Genomic DNA, 12,176 nt, shown 5'->3' with positions numbered 1-12,176 from the left:
ATTCAACAATCAGCAGGTGGTTGCGAAATAACAACGCGCAAAAAAAAATTGAAAGAGTACGCTAATCTTTCATCGTTATGATAGAAATTCACGAGTGTCTAGATATAACTCGGTAGTTTTTTATTAGGTCTCGGAGACAAAAGGACCGCTAGGTCGGATTAGGTTTTCACGTACATGTTAAAACACTATGCGTGGACAGGGGTAGAAAGCGCGACTGAGGGTGCGAGTCTCGGCGATAGTACCAAAAGGGCACATTTGATGCTGCGGCGTTTCCACAGTTGTTGTCTACCGGCGGCAGTCGATCTTTAGCGTTCGTCGCGCCCCGTCGTAGAGGTCGTCGCTGGTCGTTCATCGTGTCGCGTTCATATCGTTGTGTGCAAAAATAATTTAATAAAAATTAAACAAACATTTGTGTTTCACTCGATTTATCCATTGACAATAAATTGGTTGGTTTCATTACATTCGGTGAGTGTTGTGTCGACTGTTTTCACGTGTTAAATAAACGCGAATAAATCGCAAAACATTAAAGTGAGTAAATTTGTATTAGTTTTTAAAAATTATTTTTAGTACGAATTTTCATTGCTCGTGGAACGGTTTTTTTACTGTCTCCTCCAGTGGAATTAATGATAATAATGCATTTGATATAATTTGTCCGTAGAGTTCATAAAATAAGAACGAGTGTACTGACATGTTAATGACCGTTTCCAAAAGGGCAAAAAAATATAATTAAATACACTTGAAATCATCTACGTAAAAAAACAAATATAACACGCTCTTATTAAAAATAATAATATTAATTTGCCACTTAATTTTATCCGCATTACAAAACAAATCATAGTCATAAACGACATATCAATGTTTATTTTCTTAGGCCAGTTGGTTGGCTGTATTACATTATTCATTGAAAGTACTTCAGGACTTAAATAAATAAGAAAAGTGATTACAGTCGAATCGCAGCGTATTGAAGTTAAGTTGAATTAAAACTTTATTATTTATGGTGAAAATCTTATATCGAACTGAAAGGCACCCACAAAGAATTGTATTAGCGCAATAAAGAATTTGTATAGGTTTTACGTACAAAGCCAACTGGCAAACTTCAAATTAATAAATTTTGATTATGCCAATGTTTTTTAATTAAAACTATGTTGGCTATTATTTCTGTAATGACTTTTGAAATAATATAAAAAATATTATACCTTTTGTTGCCTGTACAAATTCAGTCGTTAAAGTTGAATTTTATTGAAAGCTTTTTACATACACCTACGCCGTTTTACTACTTTACAGTGTTTTGTGCGAAAGATACTATAAAGTTTAAACATTATTCATAATTCAAATAATTACACACACAAATATATTCAGATGAAATAAATTGTATTTTCGACACAAATATTTCTTACTTATAAACTAACTACTTCAATTTCAATTAATTAAGAAATAAAATATTTTATAAAAATACAAATAAATCAAAATTTTCTTATTAAACTATAACAGATTTAAATTTGCGTGAAAAATCGTGATTAGAGCGTAACAATACATGCAAATTAAAACTATCCTTATAAATGACCATACAAGTTTGGAATTTAAAATTAAGCTTTTCGATTGTAAAGGGTTAACCGCACTGAAAAAAAATTGAAAAAAATTATTTTGGCCTTGCTTATATCGAAATTTTAGGTATATATTATTATTCACATATTTATATGAATATTTTCTACATCATACATTTTTTTTTTTGTAATTGTATAATATTTAAAATAAAAAATAATGTTTAGACTTGATATTTCTTGACAAACATTGCCATACCTGAACAACAGTCACATTAGTGACTTTTATTATAGATATCTTCAACTCGAGATAAAAGTTACAATGTTTAAGTCGAGTTTGAATATGTAAAACATTGTTAATCTAAAACTTATACGATAGGGGTTAGTGTATTTACGAGGATAAATTTAGCGCTTACACGTCTTAATTGCCTCACATTTAGTAGAGCAGGTTTTTCGTGAGGTCCATTGGGATGGTTTGTTCTTGACTTAATAATAATTACTGTTTTCTTAGGAAGTATTTGTATAATTGTCAAATAAACCCGTATTTCAACTTTTCACTGTCGACTTTTAATTAAAAGCGATGAAGAAAAATGTATGAGTTGTACAGCAGTATAACTAAGTTTTTGCAATGTTTAGTCATTAATTAAGTTTTTGCTCTTTTACCATTTTGACTGGTGCGATAAGTCAAAAGGAGCACTAAGGTCAATCGAACGTATTATATTTTTATTAGAGAACTGGCTGATAATAATTATCGGCAAGCTAAATATGACTATTATATTTTAGACTGGACTCGTGTAAATTAAAATTAATATTTGTTTAAAAATATAGAAATTAGGTAATTTTGTAAAAGTGTTTGCATTAAATGATTCATAAAAAAAAAAATTGTATTATAAAACGCGCTGTGCAATAATTATTGACAAGCTTCTTTCTACAATGAATTCAAATCGGTTAATAGTATCGTGTCATAGGATCATAAAATCATTTATCGTCTGTGAATTTCTTTCCTTTTACTTGAAAAATAATTCCTTTAAAATCGATTGGGTATTATTTTATTTGTTTTACAAAATAAACATCAACAAAAAGAAAATAACGGGCGGCCGCCGTGTTTAAACGACTCAATTTGATTAATGGAAAGGCGATAAGGCGCTTTGGATTCATTGCAAAATATACACTCGGGTACAACGAAGTTAAAATCACATCACGCAAAGCTTACAATAGCCAACAGCTTTGCTTGTATTTAATTTTTACTACAGTGTTTTATGCGTTTTCGAGCTTGTTCCAACCGACCGACTAAAATCTTGATTAACTCAGGTTTTTGCATTTATGGATTTTCCAGTAAAAAAATCGCCTGAATAAACTGTCTTATCTGCTACAATGACTTTTTCTAATATATTAAATGCGCAACATGCTGAAAAAAAATAATAACGTCCGGTACGAGGCCTTTTATGCAAAATTTGTTCCTTTTTCGGTTAGCTGATTGCTTCCATAATTATCGTGTTCTAACCGCTCGAACCAAAACAACGGATATAAATAAAAAAAATATTTGCCACCCGGTAAAAATTTCCATCACAATAACTAGCCCCTTTTGCTTTTTGCCCCACAATCCGTTCGGAGAGGCGCACACACTGTGATACCAACTCTACTTGGGGTGTATACATACTGTTTTAATATCACACCACGTTTTGTTGCGATGCGAAGCTGTTTAATTTATAATGTACATTGATGTGCAAAAGGATCGTCAAGCGATATATGTCTGTGTTTTTTTTTTTTAACTAATTGCCATTTATATTCCACATTATCCCCAGACGTTATTCGACGAAATTTATACTTAATTAAATTATTTAAGACACCTACCCCTACGATTTAATTGATAGTCATTATAAATCTGATAGGACACCCTATCAGATGTTCGTTGTTACTGAACACAATGACTGCCAACCTCATCATAATGCACGTATCGAATTGGTACAGGAGGAGCAGCCATTAGTCAAGGCCGGTTGACAAACGGACCCTATACAATAACAACAATATAATACACATAAAGTCGGCGGCGGTTTTCAGCACAATCAAACCTGATCATCGCCGGCGCAAAGTCCGTTTGTTCGATAACGTGCCATTAATTCGACCACAGAGATTAGCTGTTCCAGCATCCCTCCCGTCAGCGTTTTTCTCTAATCCTACGCGACTACGTGTTCTGTGTTGTATACAGTTTTGTAGCAGTTACCTTTTTAAGCTAGTGCCAAACCGGACGTCCAGCATTGGATACAAAGTGTGAAATTCATAAATTGTTGATGCATTTTTTATTACACATTTACTATCGCGAATTAAAAATGTACAATTTATTTTACGCATTATTAATTTCAATTGAATATACATTTAATTCTTACCAAACTCTATCAACGGTTTCCCTCCGTGTTTATTAGACAAATAAACATTTTTTTTTTAATTTTATATATAATAAATTATTATACAGAATGATTCTTTCTACACTGCCTATTATTATAAAATAATAATTTTTTGAACATTTTTATTTTGGCCATTATCAGTTACATATGTATATCCATTTATCTGTTATAAAATATTAAAAGAATTACTCTTTATATATTTATTATTAATAAGTATAATAAGTCAGATAGAAAACCACCCAATGAATTCTATTTGTAAATATACAAGTTAATGCCTGTACCCCGAAAAATTTTTTTAAGCGTAACGTTCATAATTTACACCGTAAAATTGTATTGCATAATTTATAAATTATTTTAACATTTTTATTCAGTAAATATATATATTTCAATTGTAAAGAATTAATTAAAAACATTAAGAGTCATGTTTATAACTAATATTATTTTACTATGTATTATTAAAAAATACTAATCATAACATTAAAATACTTTTAAGGAGATTAAAACGACTGTAATAACTTTGATTAATATACTTTTTTTTTAAATTATACTCTAACATAACATCTATGATAAGTATATAGATTAACAAGATATATTTTCTAACATAAATTATAGACTTCAAAGTTTAAACGTAGAAGTACATCCATTTTTAATAATAAAAGTATTTGAACAAATTTTAAACGTTTTGCATTGAGATTTTACAGTGCGAAATTTCCATGCGGCTTTGCTACGATGGCCAGAGCTGAATGACACATTCACTTTATTTATTCTATTTTAATACTTTTTTAATAAATCTATTCCAATTATAAATAAACACCGTTTAGTAAATATAATATGATTTAATCTCAATATATATATATATAAATATTGTACTTTAATAAGAAAATTAGTTTATTCTGGGGCAGCTTTCTGAAGTTCGGTACGCTTTGATATCCGATAAATAGATCAAACATTAATTATGCGCAGTAAAACAAGCAAGATTCTCTGATTATACAGACACAATAATGTAAATAAAAGATAAAACGATAACTTTGGTGTTACATTTTTTTCGCTTATATTTTAGGACAGCGAGCGCTCTATTGCTATAGACAAACGAACATTTTCTGATAATCATTGAATCAAAAACTGTATAGGAATTTTATTTATGAGCATTATTTATTTTTTTTTTTAATGCGAATCCTAAGAAAACTGTTATAAATATACGTTTTGACTTGACAACTTGAATTAAAATAAATTTCATCATAAACGAAGGATGACTGATAAACAAAAAAGTTATTACGTACAAACAAATGGACTACTCATCACGCCGATGTTTTTTTAGGAAATCTAAACATATTGTATCTACAGAATCTAGAAATATCGTAACCCTAACGATTTCCACGAATAGTTCAGCAATGCTTTGCCATTATTCAACTTGAATTTTCGTTACTTTCGTCAAAGGGTTCTGTAAGCTTTGATTGCTGTAGATGCTCAGCCCTAATAAATTCTTGAAATTAGTCGTTACGGTCCTTAGCAGTGATCTTTTGCCTATAGGTTCATCTAATCACTTTCCTCATTTCTGCTCGCGAAATACATCTACCGCTCTTTTTTTCCATTAGCCAACTCCGTGTTGTCTACGATCTAAAATATAATTTTGACTGGTAATAACAATGGTTATTGCAATCACTATAACTCTACGGGCGGACAGCGCGTGCGATATTATATTAGCAGCGAGCAGGCATATTGGTATGGTGGCCAAGGATCACCGGGTAGAGTAATGTTACATTTGCGCACCGTACACCACCTTTTTGATGTACCACTTCTACGAGGGTAAGAGCAAATGCCGGGAATGGAAACGGTCGGGAAGAGTTGATGTACACGGAGGGAAACGACCCGGTTGAACGTGACCATTGCGCGCAATTTGACCAGATTTGTTCTATTGCCATTCCGTGTTACTGCTGTTGTTACGATTGCGTGTGTACCTGATAAAATACCGCATACTGCACTGTACACATACAAGTACACGTAATGTGCGTTCCGTGTAATAACAAACGGGGCGCGAACAAAAAACACGCCGCGGCGGCATAAACGTTTCGCAATCTTCGGGCACCTTTAATATTCTATTTATTTTTTTCCCTGTAACGACATTTCTAACTGGGCTGATATCAACGAGAAAAATAAAGAAAATCGCGCCTGATAAATCTGTGAGAGACGACGGTCAGGACATAATGTTCAAACTATTCGACCAAATGGGCGATACGACAGGAAAATAGGAGAGACGAATGTATTGCATAACAGGCCCCCCGGGCGTCTTAAACGTTGAGATTTCACGGTGCGAAATTTCCATACGGCTCTGCTACGATTGCCAGAGCTGGCGACACATTCGCCGCTTTATTTATTCTATTTAAAACACTTTGCGAGGGAATGCATTATGAGCAGGACGTGGTAAATGAGATTAGGTATAATTTTGTTTGTGCTGCAGAGTACGTTATCGTCGACGGGTATAAAGAGCACTCTCTTTGTTTTACTTTTATTTATAGGTGAGCGCGTATTTCTCTTGAACAACGTCACATTGCTGTATTAATGTTATTATTATTATTTCTGTAATTTTCAATCAACTTTTTAACGATAATTCGACCCCGAAAGAATAACAATCCTTACCATAGCATAGTTTTTTCCACGGTCTTAAGTTTTTAAGTGCAAATTAATATGGAAAAAAACCAAAGATTATTATTTTAATATCTTGGAAAAATAAAAAACCGCTAGAGGTGCATGATTTCTTTAAAAAATAAAACCACTTTTGGGGATTAAATTTTAAGAAAATATTTATTTAAATTTTGAGTTCCATTAAAAAATACCATGCAACAAAAGTTTTTTCATACTTGTAAAAAAATTCACACAGATATTTACGAATCTAAACATTTATTGTTCACGTTATCAGACGAAAATTTTATTTTTTAAAACTAAATAAAAGCGAGGTTGTGCTAAATTGAAACGTTGACAGATAATTATGTACATAACCTAATAACTGTCTTCCGAAATGGTCGGATTATCAATTATTATTTCATTAAATACAAAGAAGAAGCAGTTAAATTCGATCACCGTCAAAAGTATAACGTTTTATCATTTAACATAATAATGACGTATATTGTTACATAATGTCATCAGCGCACTTCATCGCCTCGGGCCAATCCATAAGTTTCCATTACATCTCTTTTTTCCAAAAATGTATTAGTGCTCACCAATACTTAAAAAAAAAGGAATTCTTTTTTAAATGTAATATTATACAACAACATTGAATATCATTTTGACTAAGATTATATGTCATATTTATTGTTCTCCGAGCAGATGTTGTGTTTCAAATAAACCTAAGGGTATTAGAAATTATTTCGATATTATGTTGGGTTTTTCTACTAAATATATTTCTTTTAAATTATAATGCACGGTCGCAATTCGATGTATTAATAAAGTTTATAATTTAAAATTGATCTTTGAAAATAATTTAAAAAACTAATCGAAATATCAAATTTAAACTGTGATCAACAAGCTGTAATCTTCGCAAATTTTCGTTTGCAGTTTGAGTTACCTAACCATTTAGCTATCGTACACTATGTATTCTGAACTACTTAAGTTTTCAACGCCACTGTTGGCACTGCGTAGTAAGATAATTTAATACTTTTAAGAACTTTTTAAAATTAGACTTTGTCCTCTGTGTTTACAAACTAATCTTTAACTGAGAGTACACACAAGTTCGTAGGTAGATAGAACCCAATGCTGACATCTATTCAACAACATTAAACTGCAACGTCTTTAGGACAACACATAGAAAACGAGCTGTTTTCGTTTAGAAATCCTGTAGGTTTTGTGTGATCCAACAAAACCTATTATCTTGGTATATGTCCCGGTAAAGTGTTTTTCGTCGAGAACGGTTCCTCTAGAATCCAGCGAAATTGAAAATTTTTACTTACTAGAAACAAGAAAAATCGTTATTTCTCTAACAAGTAACAATGTGTGCCGCTCTTTCATATTCACTCTATCGCATCAACAGTTTGCCTCTTTTCGGCGCGCACAGTGTACGGCAGTTCAAAAACACTGTAATTTGGAAGCGACCTATGATTTTCAAATGTATAGCGTGGAAATGGCGTTGAACGTTCATAAATCACCTCGCCCCCACCCCCACCACTCGATAACCCGTCAACATCCGTTCTTTCAACGTTAGTCGGGTACCCCCTTTTCCTTTTTCGGTCGCACTAAACGCTTTTCACTCTATTCCATAGATTCAATGCGTACCACACATAATAAAACAAATCGTCGATTCAGCAACCATTTGACCAGTTTTTTATAATGCGTATCATTGTGGCGCATACGTCAATTAGCTGTCATTAAAATGGAAATTGCCTCAATTTCGCAAAAGAAAAATGTGTTCAACGTTCAAATCGTTCACGAGGATAGATTTTATTATTCCGAAAAAAAATTTTATAGGAAAAATTGCAAGGAAAATCAATTGCGCTACTACACACTTTTTATTTAAATTTATAATTTAAAATATAATAACACATTTTGTCCCGAAAATATTTTCTTTTTTATAAAAAGAGTTATTTTCATCAATTTTGATGTTATTTTTAAACTAGTTTCGATGACCAAATTCTCAATTTCGGATATAAGCTGAAACTATTAAGTAAAGGAAAATTATTTTATTTTAAAATAATTGGTTTTCTAAAATTTAAGGTAAATATTTTCTAACCTTCTTCGTGCTGTTTTCCTAACCACGTTGATCAAATAAACGAAAATAATGTAAAAAGCTTCAAAATTAGATTTTCCTATGAGCGAATATAATTTAATTTTATCCCAGAGTAAGAACCAAAAGAAACAGGCAACGTTTTTTTGTTAATCATCAACTATCTATTGCAAAACATTTTGTTATTAAAATACGATACTTATATACTACAGATATATAATAGTTATAATAGGGAGTATTAATATATATACACATGCTAAAACGATATATTGTATCTATGAGAGTGCTTCATGATATATTTTAATACGCCCTTTGTTAAAGTAATAATTACACAACTAAAATATTGTATAATAAACATTTTATTTCTCTGTAAAACTAAAAGTTTTAATTGTAAACTAAACGAATTTACATAAAATACATTATTATTATTATCATTACAAATATGTATATAATCATTATATTTTTAAGTTACTTTATTAAAATAAAATAATTACAATTACTCTAAATATATTTAAATCGACCAAGACTTTTAAAGTCATTTAAATATATTTAATATAAAAATTGGTAGCGTTAAACAAATAATAATCATAATACTTCGAGTTGCCCCAAGCAATCCCATTTTTTAATTACAGTCTAAAAAAGGTGGACTCGCTATTAATTTTAAAACTCGTTTATTGTTTGTTCATGGAAAACAATTGACTTAACGGCACAACAAGACTAGCAGGCTTCAGAGAATGATGACAATGTGGGAGTTTCATTTTAAGACGAATCGTTACTCTGGCAGCTCATTTAGCAATGAATATAAGAGTATACAATATAGCAATGTATACAAAATCACTTTTTATAAGTAATTTTGGGTAATTAAGTATACAATACAATTGAAAAAATGACAACCGAAACCCTATAATTTTACCGCGTGGAATTTAATTATATAAGCATTAACCTTTAGAACAGCTTTCGCAAAGGATTACTATTTTATTATGTATTTTAATAAAACCTCATATATCTTACCTTTCTAGCTATACCTACTGAAAAGAATTTTCTGGGCCATTACTCGAAAAAACCATTTTTAGTAAATTATTTTGAGAAATAACTTTTTTAGGCGAGACAAATAAGTCAACTAACATTTTCAGTAACACTAAAGAATAAAACAGTTGTAAATGTGAATCGCAAATTTTAGTTTTGTACATCAAATGTTATGATTTTGTATGATAACGGTTATTCTTATATAATTCTATGACTTTTGAAAAAATTCGGTGGCTTTTAGATCCAATATTTTTTATTGAAAATGCCTCAAAAACAGTAGACATTTTTTTTAACATGGTTGTCAGACTTTACGTAAAGTATATTAATTATTGAGGAAATTTTGAATTATTCTGTAATAGTTGATTAAATTGACCAAAACTTTACTAATTGTAAATTATGCTTTTACAATCGAGTGATTCGTATGCGAATATTAATTGTATTATAATAAATCACAAAACGTAGCGCTTATATTATTATAAACTTTTAAGAATACCACATTACATGAAATATTTTTATAATACGGTTATATTATTTGGTTGAAAGAACAAGTTAACTTTGGCAAGCTGAAGCACTTCCTGAATTCCGTTTCTTATCCAAAACTTTATTAAGTTTTAAAGTCCAATTTAAATTTGCGTCACGACAAAATGAATTCATGATAGTTTTTTTTTTAAATACTTGTAGTATTTTAGTTCAAACTTTTATTTCTTATTTGTATGATGTTTGTGTACTTGGCACACTGTTATTATATTATGGTATAAATTAAAAGTTGTAGCTAGTTAACAAAGTATACTTTTATAATGTCATTTACATCATTTTACTTGTTATAGCAGTTATAGTTGATAAATAATTGAGTTTAAAAAGATTGTGCATACTACCGTTCATATAAATATGCTAGTACTAGACAAAATAGTCAAATGTTCAAACTTTAATTTAGTGATAATCCACTAATAACTTAGAATTCATTTCATATTATAATTAAAAACTAATGTTCAATTACAAAACATGTATATTAAATAGATATTTAACTGTGATAGAACCAACATACAATGACTTGGTGTAAGTGCAGTTTACCTGGAGTAAGGGCACACTTTTTTTTTATGACATATCATTTATAGTATATGGTAGTTAAATATCATTTTTATTTTATTTATTTAGACAAACTATCAAAAAATATAAATTAAGTATTAATAGTGAGATTTTACTTTATTTAATGAGTGACTGAAACTAAATAAAAAATACAAGTGTACTTTAACCTATTGATGGTGTAAGATTCCAGTTAGTATTTAGTCAGTTCTAACAAGGAAATAAATAAATAACTATTTAACTAGTAATTTTTTTATCGGAAAAATAATAATCACAAAGTTTATTGAATCCATTATTTTTAACATGTCAAATTTTTATAATCTATAAAAATTATCTAAGATTTAATATTTATTAACCATTATTTCATATCTATAATGTAAAATCAATTATTTCAATATTGTACTCTTACTGCTGTGTGGACTTTGACCCCTTTTACTTTATTAGCTTGATTAGATAGTTAAATATCATATACTACATATTTTAAGTGACGTATTCTTGTTTAATATAGTTGTTAATACTATGACCCGACATAGATCATAATATTAAGAATCAATTAATTTTCATCATTTTAACTCATACCATACATCCAGATAAATTAGTTTTCCTATAAAACAACAAGAAGTAATAAAACTATAATATAGTAGAATATATAGTATAGTATAATAGACTATATATATTCTACTATATTCTTTATATTCTTAATATTGAAGAAAGATCCATTTCCTTTCAGTCTTTCAAATTTCAACCTATGATTCGTTTGCGTCATTTAACAATATGTGTAGTCCAACTAGCACCGCATATTATTATTTCTAAAACTTATAAAATGGGTTAGTTTATTTAAGTATATTTTATCATAAACGTGAATAAAATAAAACCTTCTAACCTTTTTTTTCTTTAAATATTGTTTTAAAATACCTTACAACTTGAATTATGTAATTTATAATTAAAATTTCAAATAATTTTTTTTATTATTCAAATAATAATTAAGTCAAATAATTTCCTTTTTATTATTTTATCTTTGACGCGTAAGTAAAAAAATATTGGTTTCACTTGTTTGTTTTTTTTTTTTTTGGTGTCCGGTATGCCAATACTTCCACTACTACTGGACCGATTTTACTCAAAATTTGATACATCAAAAGATAACAAAACATATCTACTTGAAAACATCAGCACCATAATTTGAAAAATTCCCACGAGTCCCGGTAATTAAGAAAAATATTCCAAAAAATTACAATTATCATAAAACAGTCAATTTTGATATTTTTTATTTTACTTTTATATTTAAATAACCTTTTCAAATCTGGTGGAATCATTGTGAAATTTTTTTTATTATTATTAAAACTTTTGCTTTGATGGGCTAAACAATCATATTAACAATTTTTTCTTTTCAATTTTAGATAATGTTCT

The 12,176-nt window shown here is 29.5% G+C and overlaps 1 protein-coding gene across 3 annotated transcripts in view; it reads left to right on the top strand.

Moving 5' to 3' along the window:
• The first annotated feature begins 280 nt into the window (after positions 1-280).
• LOC126903529 (discoidin domain-containing receptor tyrosine kinase B-like) overlaps positions 281-12,176 on the top strand; it is a 119,055-nt gene continuing 107,159 nt past the window's right edge. For all 3 annotated transcript variants that reach the window (XM_050681714.1, XM_050681715.1, XM_050681713.1), the window contains exon 1: positions 281-528. The gene's annotated coding sequence lies outside the window, so the exon portion shown is untranslated. The remainder of the gene's footprint in view (positions 529-12,176) is intronic.

This window comes from Daktulosphaira vitifoliae, unplaced genomic scaffold, assembly GCF_025091365.1.
Source record: "Daktulosphaira vitifoliae isolate Bord-2020 unplaced genomic scaffold, ASM2509136v1 Scaffold_4, whole genome shotgun sequence".
Lineage (NCBI taxonomy): Eukaryota > Metazoa > Arthropoda > Insecta > Hemiptera > Phylloxeridae > Daktulosphaira > Daktulosphaira vitifoliae.
The sequence above is the reverse complement of the archived record's forward strand: the minus strand, read 5'-3'. Positions and strand labels throughout refer to the sequence as shown.